We start from the raw sequence: 17,144 nt of genomic DNA on the forward strand, positions 1-17,144 counted from the left end.
GCTGCGACTGTGGTCAGGACTGTGACGTAGTCCGTGAGGCGCGAGGTGTGTCCATCCCTGCTGGCACTGGGCGTGTGTTGCCAGCAGCTCGTGACCTACGTGGTTATGTGCAGTTGCTGGACGTCGCGACACGCGATGAGACTGCTGCCTTTTTCTGTAAATTTTTTTTTTAAACTTTCTTCAACTCCTATGTGTGGCCCGCCGTCACAACTTTTTTTGGAGGGGGTGGAGGTGGAGGGGAATTTTTTATCGTGTTGCGGACTTGTACAATTCCTCTCCCAAATATCTGATTCTTTCCAGACGACTTAAATACCCGGTTTTCAAACTTTTCCAGACGAGTATCACTTTCGATATCAACTTTTCAATAAAAATTTAAGAATATTATTTCATTTGAACCAAAAACAATGTTAGTATTAAAGCAGGGGTCTCAAACTCGCGGCCCGCGGGCCAACTGCGGCCCGCGAAACAAAAGTTTGCGGCCCCCACCTCAATATCAAAGTTTCATGTTAGTGCGGCCCGAGTTTGATACTGTTACATGTATATCTTCTCCTCTCTCGCTCCTTAGTCTGCAACTTCCAGTTTCTGTCAACTGTCCTCTGCATGGTCCGGGCGGGTGGCCATAAATCTGACCAGTGACACGTGGCCCGCCGACTTCAAGCGGACGGCTGTGGGAAAAGTTGGGTGTCTGCCAGTTTCCCTGAATCGGTCAACTTCAAAGGAGACTGGAGACACGCCAAGCGGAGGGAGAAACATCTTGGCTTTCTTGCGTGAGAAAAATCCTCACTTTTCAAACGTCTCGAGGAAACGTAATGTTGTATGTGGTGAAGATTGGCCGTTTGTTTGTAGTTCAATGAGGTGTGCGGAACGAAAGTCAGTTTAGTTTGCCATTGCACAACAGTGAGCCCACAAAGACCATTACGCACAGCTCCAAACATGTCTTTTTCAAAGCCTGCAGATAAGAGAAAGGTTGGTGATGAGCACAGACAATTTCAGGAAAAGTGGGAAGAGCAATATTTCTTTGTTGAGCAAAGAGGCAGCCCAACGTGTCTTATTTGCACAGAGAAAGTTGCAGTGCACAAAGAATACAATTTGAAACGTCATTACACAACTAGACATGCTGAGGAGTATGCAAAATACCAGGGAGATGAGAGAGTCAGCCGGGTTGCTAATCTTAAAACATATCTACTGAGGCAACAAAATTTCTTTAAGAAGGCAACCAAAGAGAATGACGCAGCAGTCGAAGCTAGCTACGTGGTTAGTGAGATGATTGCTAAAGCAGGAAAGCCATTCAAAGAAGGTGAATTTTAAAAATGTGCACATTTACAGCTGCAAGTATTGTCTGTCCAGAAAAGAAAGGTCAGTTTAGCAACATCAGCCTTTCTGCCAACACCGTAGCAGAGCGCATTTCTGACCTGTCAAGTGACATTTATGATCACTGTGTGAAAAAGCAAAATGTTTCAGTGTATACTCAGTCGCTCTTGATGAGACCACAGACATCACCGACATTGCCCAACTCGCAGTCTTTGTCCGCGGTGTTGATGACACTTTTGAATCATAGAGGAGTTGTTCACAGTGATTCCAATGCATGGCCAGACCACCGCTCAGGAGATATTTCACCAGCTGTGTGATGCCATTGAGAATGCCGGTTGCCTTGGAGGAGGTTTGTTGGAATAACAACTGATGAGCGCCATCAATGACAGGGAGGAAAAATGACTCGTGGCACTTGTTCAAAAAAAAACTGGAAGAGGAAGGTGCTGGAGGAGGCCATTGCTCTGCACTGCATTATTCATCAGCAGCCCTTTGCAGCAAATGGCTGAAGTTTGACAATGCGATGTCTATCGTTGTGAAATGTATCAACCAAATCAGATCCAGGGGCTTAAAGCACAGAAGGTTCGTGCTTTTTTTAGAGGAAATGGAGTCAGAATATGGGATGTGCTCTACTTCACCTAGTACGTTGGCTCAGCAGGGGAAACATATTGAAGAGATTTTTGAGTTGAGAGCTGAAGTGAAAGCCTTCATGGAGGAAGATGGGTGCTGTTCCTGGGCTAAGTGATCCAAATGGCTCATGGACTTAGCTTTTTTGTTGATATGACACATGAGCTTAACGTACTGAACAAGAAGCTACAAGGTCAGGGGCAACTTGTCAGTGCTGCCTATGACAACGTGAGAGCATTCTCTACAAAACTTATGTTATGGAAGCCCAGCTTTCTCAGACAACCTTTGCCATTTCCCAGCATGCAAGGCACTCATGATGCAGGCACACGTTCAGTGGTGAAAGTATGTGGATGTCATTTTGAAGCTACAGGAGGAATTCGATCACAGATTTGCAGACTTCAAGACGCACAGAACCACATTTCAAATTTTTGCGACCTTCTCCTTTGATGTGCAAGATGCTCCTCCTGTGCTTCAAATGGAGCTCATTGACCTGCAGTGCAACTCTGAACTCAAAGCCAAGTTCAGGGAGTGAGTGGAAAAGCAGACAAGCTCGGGCAATTTTTGAGAGAATTGCCCCCTAGCTTCCTGAGCTTTCCCGAATGTTCAGCGGACCATGTGTCTCTTTGGAGCACATACTTTGTGCGAAAAGCTCTTCTCTACCTTGAACTTCAATAAGTCCAAGTACAGATCCAGACTTACTGATGAGCATCTTCAAGCCGTACTGAGGGTCTCAACTGCTTCCTCCCTTAAGCCAAATGTGGCTCGGCTATGCGAGAGTAAGCGCTGCCACATCTCTAGCAGCAAGAAGTAGGCAGAAGAAGCCATGTTCAAACAGAGTATGTTCAATGTTCCTTCATGTTCAGAAAGTTAAATGTTAAAGAAATGCTAATACAGACATTTGAATCTGAATAATAATAATTACAATTCTCTGGTTCAGCAACTATATTTCTTCAGTCTTCTATATCTTGCCTGTTATTATTATTATATTTTCATTTTCAATTTATTTATTTATTACTGATGATTTCTTTTTTCTTATAAATGTTTAATTTATTTTTATTTTTTAATAGATAAAAAAATAAGACATTTGATGACATTGGAATGTTTTGTAAGAGCTTTTCTTTGTGGAAAACCTGATGCGGACCCAGCTCATCCAGACTCTGCCTCCAGTGGCCCCCGGGTAAATTGAGTTTGAGACTCCTGGTTTAAAAAATATACTAGGATTCGGGTTACATAGCTTCCACATCGTTTTCAGCAACTGAGCTACTCTTTCTTTTCCTCTTTTGGCAACCTCAAAAAGTGTAGTCGTGAGTGATAATTTTGTTGTTAAATTAAAAACCTAGATACCTGTAGCTGTTTACAACTTTAATTTCCTTTGAGCCAATATACCAGTGTTCGCTGTATCAGAGATGGCGCCCTCCTTTTCTGAATACCATGGTTTTTGTTTTCTCTTAGTTAATTTCTAACCCAAGCTGTTTTGATGATTGCTCTAGGTTTGTAATTTGGTTTTGGAGGCCTGTGGGTGTCGCCGAGATGAGTGCGACATCGATCGTCTGCAAACCTTTGGTTTCCGATGCTGCTAGGGAAGTAACGACACCGGACGGTAGTTGGCCGGGTTGTTGATGTCTCCTTTTTTTGTGGATGGGGACGACTGCTTAGTGTCCCGCCCTTGACCTTATCCTTATATGTCGTTATTACACATGAGATCAGAGCTTTTATTTATGTCGGGTCGAAATGGTGAACAGATTTACATTTATTTATATACACAAAACATTTCATTCATGCAAAAGGACCTACAACAGAATATCCAGACGATATATCAGCTTTTACGTCGAACACATTCGTATCCTATGCCAGACCTGGGCAAGGGGCGGCCTCCTGTCTCTGACCGGCCCGCTCGCTGGCCCGCTCGCCACTATATATACTATATATACAGTATTGGGTAAAACGGAGTTAACTATATTAGTCCGGCCCTCTAAAACCATCCCAATTTCTCATGCGACCCCTTGGGAAATTAATTGCCCACGGTCCCACCCCTGTTCTATGCTATGTAAAGCTGCCCCTTGCTGAAGGGCAAACCTGACCTGTCAGGGTCATCGCAGTGTGTTGAAGGGTATCTCCCTGACCTGACAGGGTCATTGCAAGTTTCGTGCAGATGTTTCCTTATTCTTCATCTTTAATTACTACAACCCCATACTGATTGTTCTTTGTCACAATACTTCTGTATTAAGGAATTATTTTTATATGATAAACACTGTATGTATCATACTTGCCACAACCAGTTAGAAACATGCGTGGCACAATAGATCCTCAAGTGTTTTTGCCCCTGAATGCTGCTGCCTAAAGCCTGTGGTTTCTGCTGACTTGGGGAAAGGTACGAAAGAGGTGGCAGATGCGGGGCCCTCTACCCTAGGGGTCAGCTTTAAAGTCTTACCTGATCGAGCCGCGTTCGATTTCCCTCCATTTCCTGCGAATTGGGGGTGGACTCTCGACAGTTGAAATGTGGGGTCGCAAATGGTGGTGGGTGCTGTCCTGGCACACTCAGAACTCTCACGGTGATACTATCGTAAAGCAACCTAAAGTTTTCCTGTAATACTGTGAACATTATATTTTTTTACTGAAGTACATCTCTTAAAAAAAAAATACCGCAGACCATCCCTGCACCCCACTCTATATTGTTGCCCTATGCAACTACCTATATAGTTTTGCCTAATGATAGACCCGTGGTCATCCCTCACGGCGTGGGTGTAGAGGATGAGGTCATATATAGGTACCCGTACCCGTCTTACCTAGTCATTACGGATCTCAAACTCTCTGTTACTTTGTGCAGCGTCCAGTTTTACTTGATAACAATCACTTGACTGATTTGCACTGAAAACAAGTAGCTTTGTTTACATACGAGTAACGAGAGTGTTATTATGCTGAATAGTAATTTCTGTAATCGGAAATCAAATCGAAACAGGGCTATAGTCCAATGGACTCGGGGCTGTGACCAATGGATAAATGGTCAAATGATAGATGGGGATCGAGCCTGTTGGCTCTATACAGAGCCCCAGTGTCAAAAGAACCAAATAATCAGTCAACCAGGGATTCCAGAATGTCATATAAACACACACGGGACAACACAGACTGCGGTTCAGGTGCTCTAGCCCAGGTGACAACACGTACATCACGTGCAGTCCGCAGGCTGCATGCTCACCATGACCAGAGCTCGTGCTCACCTTTGACTGTGTGCAAGCTACGAAAAGACTTGTCAGCAGGTCACTTCTGTGCCTTACCTCGCAGTGTTGCACGACTGTAAAATATCAAAATATGCTGTCTAGCAAAGGTACAATGTTCAGTCTTTACAATGTTGTTATAGGTCAAGGAATAACCACTTCGTTACACTGTGTAGTCCTCGGACTCTGAGTGAACAATACCCTGGATAAATTGTGATAGTTTTAATTAAAGATTCTTCACAACAAATTCTCTCAACTTCCTGGACGTTTAAGCTGTCATTGATTTTTGAATGAGGCTCATGAACCACTCACCTTCCAGGACACCTTTCTTCTTTGCTATAATACAGTTACTATTAATCTATTCATGTGAGTAAAAAGCAAGGCACAGAAATTGTATGTTTTGCGCATGCATGTGTGTGCGTTTGTGTGTGTCAGTGTGTGTGTTTGTGTGTCTTTATATCCAGTTTAGTTCACATGTAAGATGAGAGGTATTGTGGCCTTTGCAATTAAGATTTAGGATTTAGATTGTTCCTTTCATTCAATGATAATGATAGTATAATTTCCTTGACTGACGATGGTATGTGCCTGTGTGTGTTCATGTATTTGTGTGTGCGTATGTGTGTGTCCATTGTAGTTCACATTTAAGGGAAGTGTGTTTAGACCTTTGTGATTAAGATTTAGGATTTGGAATGTTCTTTCACTCAATGACATTTAAATTTCCATGAATGAAAATTGTAACCTCCACTCCTAGCATGCACTTCCCTCAACACAAGTACATCCCACTATGCAAGCAAACACACATGTAGCAGTCAAGTATATCTACTTATAATGAATAATACAATATAGTGTACAACCAAGTATACTTAAAATGTGTATTATTCAACATCATGAGTTGCATTCCTTAAGTATAATTTAAATATTGATATTTTGGTTTCTCAGCTGAATTAGTTTTCCAGAACACATCATCTCTGAACTTGATACTTTAGTGTGCTTTGTGCATGCATGCTTGTGTGCATTGGTTTTAGTTTATGTTTATGTGTGTGTTTATGTGGATGGGTGTTTCAGCCTTTGCGATTAAGACTTAGAAATTAAATTGTTCCTTTCATGTGATGACATAGTTGAATTCTCTTTAGTAATAATTGCAACTTCCACTCCTAGCATGCTTTTCACATTCACACTCTCTCTCACATGCAGAGACAGGAATTTAGATGCATAGTGAGGACAAACAAGAATGAAAGACAACTGAGATATTTTCTCTTGTAACTAATGATACAGTTAAAGTGTACAACAAAGTACATTTGAAATGCCTATTATTGAACATCATGAGTTCAATCTCTAACTCTAATTTGAATTTCAATAGTTTTAATTTCTCAGCTGAATTAGGTTTTCCATGACACATCACCTCTTAGCTCCCTTGATGTATGTGTGTGTATTGTTTTATGTCAATGGGTGTATTTGTGTTTTTGTCTGTTGGGTGTTTGTATAAGTGTCTTTGTGTCCATGAGTGTGGTTATGTATGTTATACATTGTAGTTACATTTACGGGATGGGTATTTAGGCCTTTGCAATTATGATTTAGGATTTATATTGTTACTTTTGTTCAATAACATTTAAATTCCCTTAAATACCTGAACTTCTAGCATGCGCTTCGCACTCTACACACGCATACACAATCAAAAACAATAAAAGAGACAGGGAGTTAGATTATAATAATACAATACAGTGCACAACAAAGTAAACTTGAAATGTCTATTATACAACACCGTGAGTTGCAATCTCTAAAACATAATTTGAATTGTAAAAGTTTATTTCCAATCTAATTTAGTTCTTGCACAACACATCTCTCAACTCCATTGATGCTTTAGTCTGCTTTGTGCATGCATTTGTGTGTATTGGTGTCTGTCTCGTGGTATATGTGTTTGTGTGTGTACATTTATCTATTTAGTTTTCTTGTCAGGAAACAGTTTTTTGGTCTTTGCAATTAATAAATAGGATTTAGACTGTTTCTTTATTCTATGAAATATTTAATTTTCTGGAATGACAATTATTACCTTCACTCCTAGGATTCACTTCCCACCACATACATTCACATGCACACACACACACCGGCGCATATAGACACTCAGACTCACACACAGTTTGGGACCAAGACTCTTTTTAATTCTTTGCTGCTATACAGATACTATCAATCTATGTGCTCTCAAATTATTACATGTGGGCTTACAAAAAATGTAGTCTAGAATTGAAGGAATTAGGTCAGAATGTCTATTGTTGTATGAGATTACAGTTACCTCAAAATACCATTGCTTTATTAATATGTGTTCCTCATCATTTACAGATCACAGGTTTGGTAAACCAGCTTTCAAAACCAGCAGGCCAAGTGGTGGTCAGGTCAGCCCATAAGGTAAGTGGCACCAAACTTAATTTAGGCATTTTCGATTATGATTGAGGATTTGTTTCATTCAATGAGATATTTAAATTTCCTTGAATAATAATTGTTACCCGCACTACACAGCACATTATCTCTTAACTCCCTTGACACATGTCTTTTGGTAATTTCACCCATGAACCATTCAGTCACCTTTCAAGGATTATAATGATGCAGACACATTGATTTCATGTAACTGCTTTTGCAATTAAGATTTAGTATTTGTGTATTTAGATTGTCCCTTTATTTAATGACATAGTTGAGTTCCATTAAATGACAATTGCTATCTGCATTTCTTGTATTCACTTCCCAGCACACATGTGCGCAGGCACACACACATACAAATACACAGGCACTCAACTGCTTCTTCCAATACTTGCATAGTGATTGGTTTTGGAAGGAACTGCCTCTAGGTTTCTTGTAGGAATCTCACTCTTTTGTTCTCATTTTTGTACTATGTATAATGCTGAATAGTAATTGGCAGCACATGTTTACACAATGCTATTATTTTGCCCAATGCTTTCTGGTTGCATTACATTAGCCACAGTTGTACATTTCCCTTTTATGTTTTCAGGCTATTTCCATTCCTTCCTTTTCCACCAACCTCACTCCTTGCTGTCCCTTCCCACACCCTATACTTCATCAATTTTCTTCTTTAATCCCAGACATTCTCTTTTACCTTCTTGTCATGATTTCATCATTTCTAACCTCTTCCCTTCCCACAAACCTTCCAATCGCCTCCCTATTTTGCCCTTCTACACACCAATTTCCAAACCTTCTCAACTTTTTACCTCTACCTCTCACACTTTGCTACCCTCCAACTCCCTCTCTCTCCTTTCCTTGCAAATCCAATTTTACCCCTATCTCTCACCCCCCTTTATTACCTTTTCCTTTACATCAAACCTTTCCAAACCCTTCCTTCCACTTACCACTCCATTCATTCACCTTCTTTTCCTTCTCACCCCTTATGGCCTTCCCACCTTATCTTCTAAACTTGCCCTTTTTTCCTGGCCTTCATGTTCTTCCATCACTTCTACACCCCTCAAGCTCTCAAATCTTTTTCTATTCCCTTCCCTTTCTGCCTAATTCCTCACCATCACACCTTTTCCCATCCTTTCTCACCCCCTTCCAACCTCATCTCCTATGTTCTGTTGGTTGGGATGTCATGGGAAAGATGGTGTGAGAAGGAACGGGACGGGAAGGAAGGGTGGGTTCCTAACCTTCCCGACTCTTTTCACATCATCTTTCTCATCCCACATCTTTGCGCCTCTCCTGACCTCTTTTTCCTAACATTAAGGAAAGAGGGTGGCAGAAAGAGATGTAGAGAGGTGGGGAAGAATAGAGCCCAGATGGGAGGGGGAAGGGGTGGAGGGGTTGAGATGGGAAGGGACCCACTCTCCCTTCTCATTCTAACCCTCTCCGCCTATTTCACCCCTTCCGTCTCTTTTCATCCTTTTCTTCACATACCTTCTCTACGTCCTCCTTTCCTTTCATTTCTTCTCTTTCCTCCCTTTTTTCTCCTTTCCACTTCTTCTCTCTCCACCCTTCTTCTTTTCCTACTTCTTTGCTTTCTATCCCCATACTCCCACCACTCTCCTTTTCTCTCCTCCACCATTTCTTCGTTCCCACCCTTCCGGTTTGGCCCAGCTTCCGTCTCTTCCTTTGACCCTTCCTGCCATCCTCGTCTTACCTTTCTTCTTCAAATGTCATATGATAACTAGGAATAAGGCTTTAGTGTTGGTGCCGCACTTGTTCTCCCTGCACGAGTCGAGCTGATGTAAACAGACTGTCAGAAGGTGGAATGGGTAACAGTGGGGATGAGTTAGCGGTTGCGGCGGCGACACAGTAGTCAGCCTCTGGCGGTACTGGACTGTCGGATGGACAAAAGACCAAGAAGCCCCATCACCGTTTATCTCTCCTGGAATCAGTAGGCCTGTGAACCTCGGACCGCTTACGTCACGACAGACATAACGCAGGGTCAGGTCGGACTGCGGGACTATCACAGAGTGCTCCTCGCTTCATCATCAGCAACTGTCTGGTCGCAGACAGCAGAGCTCGAGGCTGGTAGATAAGCGTTGGTCCTCATTAGGCGTGGTCAAGCTCTGACCGCTGTGACGGCCTAAGAGGCGAGGACGAGACACGTGGTGACACATGGCAGTGCCAGAGTCTCTGCGCTCGTGATGGAGGCCGCTACGATCGACGGGGTGACATCAAAGGACAGATCGAGGCTGGTAGATAAGTGTTGATCCTTGTCAGGCGCTGTTAAGCTCGAGACAGCAGTCCGGCCTAAAGGACGAGACAGACACATGGTGGCACACGGCAGTGCCAGAGTGCACAACGTTTCATCAGCAGCTGTCTGGTCGCAGACAGTAGAGCTCGAGGCTGGTAGATAAGCGTTGGTCCTCGTTAGGCGTGGTCAAGCTCTGACCGCTGTCACGGCCTAAGAGGTGAGGATGAGACAAGTGGTGGCACACGGCGGTGCCAGAGTCTCTGCGCTCGTGACGGAGGATACGACATGACAAGAGACTTGTGTGAATATATAAGTGGCGAGTGTATGTTACACAAGTGTAGTGTGCTATGTGTAAAGGTAATTAGTGGCTCATGATACCTCGACTAGGTATAGGGAAGTAACGGGACACCTAGAGAGCGGCCATATTTGAAATTGTATAATCATATAAATTGAGTTGTCAGCCTCTCGATCATTAATAACCTTCTTTATTCACACTAAATTGCCTTGTGTTGGTTATTGGGTATGCGCGCTGGTGCTCAAGAGTCAAGTGTAATTAGAATCTTGTGTAAGTGTGCGTGTACGGTAAATGTCGAGTTGGTAGAGGTGTCGAGAGTGTGATCAGCCCGAGGCAACGGCAATCGCAACCTCTGACCATCTTCACGTGCTCATTCCTCGAAGTTCACGACAATTGCGATCAGCAAAGAATCGTTGTCTACACACTGGGTTCTCGAGGAATAAAATTGTAATAGAGATATGTTCAGGGCTGTTCATATTCTCCGTTGTGAGTTGTCTTGGAATCGGGACTGCTCCAGCACAACTGACTCAATAGGTGCGTAAGACCCGCTCAGTCACAGAGTGCACAACGCTTCATCACCAGAGTAACTGTTTGGTCGCAAACAGTAGAGGCTGAGGCTGGAAGATAAGTGTTGGTCCTTGTTAGGCGCTGTTAAGCTCGAGACAGCAGTCCGGCCTAAAGGACGAGACAGACACGTGGTGGCACACAGCAGTGCCAGTGCTCATCGCTTCATCATCAGCAGCTGTCTGGTCGCAGACAGCAGAGCTCGAGGCTGGTAGATAAGCGTTGACCCTCGTTAGGCGTGGTCAAGCTCTGACCGCTGTCACGGCCTAAGAGGTGAGGATGAGACACGTGGTGACACACGGCGGTGCCAGAGTCTCTGCGCTCGTGACTGAGGCGGCTACGATCGACGGAGGATACGACATGACAAGAGACTTGTGTGAAGATATAAGTGGCGAGTGTGTGTTAGACAAGTTATTGTGCTGTGTGTAGTAGTAAAGGTAATGATACCTGGACTAGGCATAGGGAAGTAACGGGACACCTAGAGATCGGCCATATTTGACATTGTATAATCTTGTAAATTGAGTTGTCAGCCTCTCGATCATTAATAACCTTCTTTATTACAATAAATTGCCTTCTGTCGGTTATTGGAGATGCGCGCTGGGGGCTCAAGAGTCAATTAAAGTATAATTCACTATTTAGTTTAAGTGTACACGTACGGTAAATGTCGGAGTGAGTTGGTAGAGGTGTCGAGAGTGTGATCAGCCCGAGACAACGGCAATCGCAACCTCTGACCGTCTTCGCGTGTTCATTCTCCTGAGTTCACGACACCAGGTTCCATTACTTTCTGCCGGTTCCAATCGCTATCTTCCTTTCCAGTCCTTTTCCCTCCCGCCCGTTTCTTCCTACCTTTCTTTTCTACTCACTACTTTCTCCTCTCTTTCCTGCACTTCACGTCTATCTCCCCCTGTCTTTTGTCTCCTCCTTTTCACCTTCTTTCTATATCCCTTCTCTTCCCTCTCACTCTTTCCTTCTCAATTTGCTTCCCTTTGGTCCAGCTCTTTTCTGGACTCTCCTTTCCTGTTCTCCCACCCTTAGCAACACGTTCATCTCTTTTTTCTGTTCTCCTCTAACACTTTCATCCACTTTCCTAACCACTTCTTCCTTTCCCTTATTTTCATGTCCCTCCTCTTCCCTCAAACACGTTAGTCTCTTTCCTCCCTTCCTACCCTTTCTACTTTCCCTCTGTTCTCTCTTAACCTTTCTCTCAGTTTCCCCTTCACCTCTCAAGAGTGTGGGGCTCTACTGCTGGGGGAAGCAGCCACCAACGTCGCCACCTAATGTTGCACGTGACTACGACTATCAACTGACCCCAACAACAGGTGGGTAGGAGAGGACAGTGACTTTGTCCACCAAGACATCAACGATCACCTGACACCTGACACGGATTATGGCGGTCAGTGACCACGCCGAGTAAAGCAGCAGCGGCTACCAGGATATACTTACAGGGTACATCGGCATATTGTTTACAAAACAAAATGTATTTCTCTTCCCTTGATAATCTTTACGTCGAGGCAGTAGAGATTAAAAAAAAAAAAAAAAACAATTTCAACTTAACACTGAACATGTTATTGCACACAGAGTATTATGATGGTATTCCCCTTACTTTGTTACGACAGTTTTTCTGTAAATAGATACCTGTTATTGTTTGACACACTCTGTTGTTACAGTTTCTCGCTACTCCACCAACACTTTCTCGACTAATGGGACTGGATTAAAAGACTGGCGTGACCACCACTGCCATCAACGTGGCCAGCTCATGTTGCTCGGTGATTACGACGATCACACCATCGACCTCATCAACAGCTGGCTAGGAAAGGACGACGACTGCGCCGAACAAAGCAACGGCGGCTACCCAAGGGATGTATTCCTTTCCTATTCCTTGCACTGTTTTCCTCCCTCTCTCTCCTTCCTATCCTTTGGTACATCGCAAACAATCTTTTCAAAACAATTTGTATTTCGTTCCCCTAAGTGGCACCCACGTGGCATCTTAAATCTTAACCAATAACAAAAACTAAGAGGGCTTAAAAAAATCTCAAAAACCAATAAAATGTCAAAATTAGATATATAAACTTTAATTTTTTTGTTAATTTATGAAACAGAAATGAATTAGATGCAAAAATGCAAACGTTAAGGGCCTAAAAAATCTTTCCGTTTTGTGGTTGATAAAAATATATTAAAACCTTTGAAATTAACACAAATCTGAACGAAAATATGAGTAAACACGATGCCGCTATTTCGCCTTGCTAGTAGGTCTGGGTCCACCGCTTTCCGCACCAAGTGGTGTAAAATGGCGGGAGCCGCAGCCATATGGCATCTGGAACTATATATATATAAAACCAATAAGAGTTATAAACATAAGGGTAACAAAATGCTTATGTACATATGTGGTTGCAAAGAAATTCATAAAACCTTTGAGGGGAAAATGTGAATAATGGCAAGAGTGGCAGCCACATGGCATCTCCATGAAAAGTTGAAAACTTACATGGCTTACAAAAGGCTTGTCCATTTATGTGGTTAAAAAATCAGAGCATCTCACACAACCAATACAAGTTTGAAGCTGTAAGAGCGCTTGCAAAAACTTGGCGATTTATGTGTCGATAAAGCAAATCGTTAAATACTTGCAAAAACAAAACGATGTGAAACAGAAATGAGAAGATGCCTCTACTTCGCCATTAAGTCTGTGTCAACAACTGCCCACACAAAGCGATACAAAAATGGCGGGAGTGGCAGCAAACTGGCATCTCAAGGTTTTAATCATTGATTGGTTTTAAGAGGCAACAAAGTGCTTATCCTTTATGTGGTTAATCATTTCAAAAAAACTTACAAAATGATCTCTAAAACGGAGATGAATAAGATGCTTGCACTTTGCCATGCTAGAAGGTCTGTGTCGACCGCTTCCTGCACTAATGGCGGAAGCGGCGGTCATATGGCATCTGAAACTATCCAATACGAGTTATAAACATAAGGAGCAACAAAATACTTATGCGTATCTGTGGTTGCAAAAAAGAAAATCACAAAACCTTTGACTGAAAAGTCTATAAAACAGGAATGATACGATGCCTACACCTTGTCATGCTAAGTCTGTGTCGACTGTTTCCCACACCATGCAATGCAATAGGGCGCCATTTTGCATTGCTTGGTGTGGGAAGCTGCAGCCAACTGGTATCTTCTTGTAGGATAACGGATGTACGTCACAGGTCTCTGGATGCTATTTGAACAGAGGCGAGCGAAGGTCACCTCGAGTACGAGTGATTGTTCAGAGGGGAGTACAGGGTGGGGCGTGAAGCTGTGTGCGTTAAAGGGATATTATAGTTTGTTTGCTGTTTTATTTTCGTTTTTTTTTTTTTTTTGTTTTTTTTTTTTTTGCTTCTTTTGTTGTTGTTTTTGGACTGTTTTATATAAGTGTCGGGTATGGAGCAACGAGCAGATGGAGGGCGAGTGACATCACCGTTTGTGTTTAGCTCCGCCTACAGGTCCGCCATTTTGTTATGGTCGTCAAGAGTTACGCGATAAGAAATATATTATGTACTCAAACCAATAAAGAGTTAAAAACATAAAGGAGAAACAAAATATTTGAATTAGAAGCAAAAATGCAAACAGAAAGAGACACAAAATCCTTCCGTTTTGTGGTTCAAGGTTGATAAAAAAATCCATTAAAATCTGTAAAGACCGCTTCCCGCACCAAGCAATTCAAAATGGTGGAAGCGGCTGCCAACTGCATCTCAAACTAAACAATAAAGAGTTATAAACATGTGGTTGCAAAAAAAAAACAACCTCATAAAACCTTTGACAGAGAGTTTTACTAAATATGAATGAATACGATGCCTACACTTCGCCATGCTAGTAGGTCTGGATCGACCGCTTCCCGCACCATGTGATGAATAATGGCGGGAGCGGCAGACACATGGCATCTGGTACTAACCAATGAAAAGTTAAAAACGTATTTTTTTATGGTTATATTTTAAGGTCTTAATAAAATTACTTATCACATTAATGGAGAAGCCTACTGCGCTGTGCAAGGTCCGTGTCCATCTCTTTCCTCCCAAGACGATACGAAATGGCGGAAGCGACAGCCGTATAGCATGTCTAGCTATCCACTCAAATGTTAACTTACAAGGCTAGGTTCTATATTCATAACAAAAAATTTTGAAATAGCAATAGATTAAATGAAAAATTGCAAACGTAAGAGGCTTAAAATGGTACATATTTACATGGATGACAAAATAAATCCCTTAGAAAAATATGAACAAGAAATGAAGAAGATGCCTCCACCTTGCCATCCTAGTCAGTCTGTCGATCGCTTTTCGCTTACCAAATGATGCGAAAATAGCGGGAGAGGCAACCACATGGCACTTCAAGGTAACCCATGCAAAGTTAAAAAACTTAATAGGCTTTCGAAATGCTTATACATTTATTTGGTTATAAAACCTTAGAAACAAACAATATTTTAAACATATAAAAATTACAAATGAATGAGGTGATGATCCATTGTAGAAGGTGTCATCAAAAATGGTGCAACAATGTCGGGAGCGGCAATCACAGGGTATCTTGAACTGACCAATTAAAAATTAAATGTTGAGGACATCGTCTAGAGATGCTAGACAGAGCACATTAACCAGAGGAACGAAAAGTACTAGCAGTGGGTCACGTGGCACCCTGACCATGCCTACTATGCCACAATGTCCGTCTGGTTAATAGTCAAACCCTAAGTTTGGTGCAATGTATGTGAGTAACTTGGGACACTTGGTACCTCTTGCGCGTGATAAGGCACGATAACCACATCGATTCTGTCACGTGGCCCAGTTTTTATGTAAATTTTTATGTAAATGTTAACAGACTGTTCTTTTGTGAAGTTAGTACCGCGGACTTTTTCTTTGGTTGTTCTGTGCAATCTTGCTACACAAAGGTTTGTGCGCTTCAGCTGTCCACGTCTACCGACCTTAATTAATACACGTGGCCTCTGACCGATAATCTGTGAAAACTGTCAACCATCTTTGCAGTGTCATAGATAGTTGTTATAGTTTCAAGATTAGTTGCTTGGTGCCTTTGGGTAACCCTTCTCATTTTTTTTCTGTTTCACCCCGAGACATCTATTCAACAACACTGCGGCCAAGAAAGTGGATTCACGTGGACGGCTGAGGAAACATAAGATGAAAATTGCAATACATCGGTGGTTTGGAGGTCATTCGGGGACAAACTCTGCCGACAAGAGGAATAAACAAACTGCAATGGAAGGAATGGAAAACCAGTCCAGTCAATTCTACAAGGAACAAAAGGAGGACAGCGTGTATCTTCTGAGGGGAAACCTATCATGTGAGCATTGCATTTAAAATATTTATTTTCATTAATAAGTACACTTCATTGAACAAATCCACACATCTCTGAAATGATCGTATATTTGAATCTGGATACATGTATACACAATGTATTCTGTATATATTTGATTATTTAAAAGTGTGCTGTTGAGTATGAACTTTATGTGCAGTTTGATACATCAGAAATAAAAAAATTTTTTGACTCACTCTATTTTTTTCAGAGTGGCCACTATTCATCGGACAAAGTTCCGTGACGTCATCCCATTCCTCTGATATCAAGTATACAGATGCCAGGACAAACACGAGAAACTTGACATTTTTGGCGTGGAACTGAGAATTGTGAGAGGATGTAGTTAGCACTGAGTTTTCTCTGTGCGAGTTGTCTAAGTAGAATTATTTGGTTTTTACACTGTCTTGGAGAGTATTCGTGTTATTGTGATCTGACCAGAACTAGCTTTTAAAAAAGCTAACAAAGAAGAAGAACAGAGAAGCAGACAGCGGGCACTTCAGTAAAAGACGAGATGCCCATGGACAGGTCGTTGTTTTGTGTTGTTGAAAGAACGCGTGTGGACGCCGTGTGTGTGTTGCTCTTGTGAGAGTAGCGTCCGTGACAGTCACGTCTCAGTCACGTGATCGACAGACTCTTTTAAATAAAGTGTTCTCAACCAACTGCAGTTTCTGGCACATCCAATAGTCAGTTAAAAATAGGAAAACTTACAAAAAACATCAGACCATGAAAACTTTTTATTGGCTCTCTTTTTGAAGCTATTTGATAGTTCACTGTCTGTGTTTCACCGTGTTCATGTACCCAGTAGGACTGTAACATCCTAAATAAGCCTAAAATGACGTCATGCTGCATCATTTTGCATAATAACGTCATGCACACGTCATCCATTGCAAAAGAAGTGGAGAATAGTCTGCCCCAGCATGTCGTCTGCATTGAGACCAGTTCAATATGGTGAGGGACTTCCTATTCCAGAACCTCCAGCAGAATATTCTCTTGATTCAGCTGATGATAACGAGGGTGGGCCGACCTGTTCTTCTCCTGGTCAGTCAGCATGCAGTGATCCAGATTTTCACTGTTGTGTATTATCAACCCCACAAAGAATAACACCGGAAGAATCTTAATGACCTGGTTCGTATCCAAGTGCAAGGCAGAATTG

General features: G+C 42.3%; 1 long non-coding RNA gene across 1 annotated transcript; it reads left to right on the forward strand.

Annotated features, from left to right (window-relative positions):
• The first annotated feature begins 11,242 nt into the window (after window positions 1-11,242).
• On the forward strand, window positions 11,243-16,502 carry LOC112565314. The gene is made up of 3 exons (XR_003099389.1): window positions 11,243-12,112; window positions 12,334-15,979; window positions 16,203-16,502. It is a non-coding gene; the product is annotated as an uncharacterized LOC112565314 (long non-coding RNA).
• Window positions 16,503-17,144: the final 642 nt, after the last annotated feature.

Source organism: Pomacea canaliculata, linkage group LG5, assembly GCF_003073045.1.
Source record: "Pomacea canaliculata isolate SZHN2017 linkage group LG5, ASM307304v1, whole genome shotgun sequence".
In the NCBI taxonomy this organism is placed as follows: domain Eukaryota; kingdom Metazoa; phylum Mollusca; class Gastropoda; order Architaenioglossa; family Ampullariidae; genus Pomacea; species Pomacea canaliculata.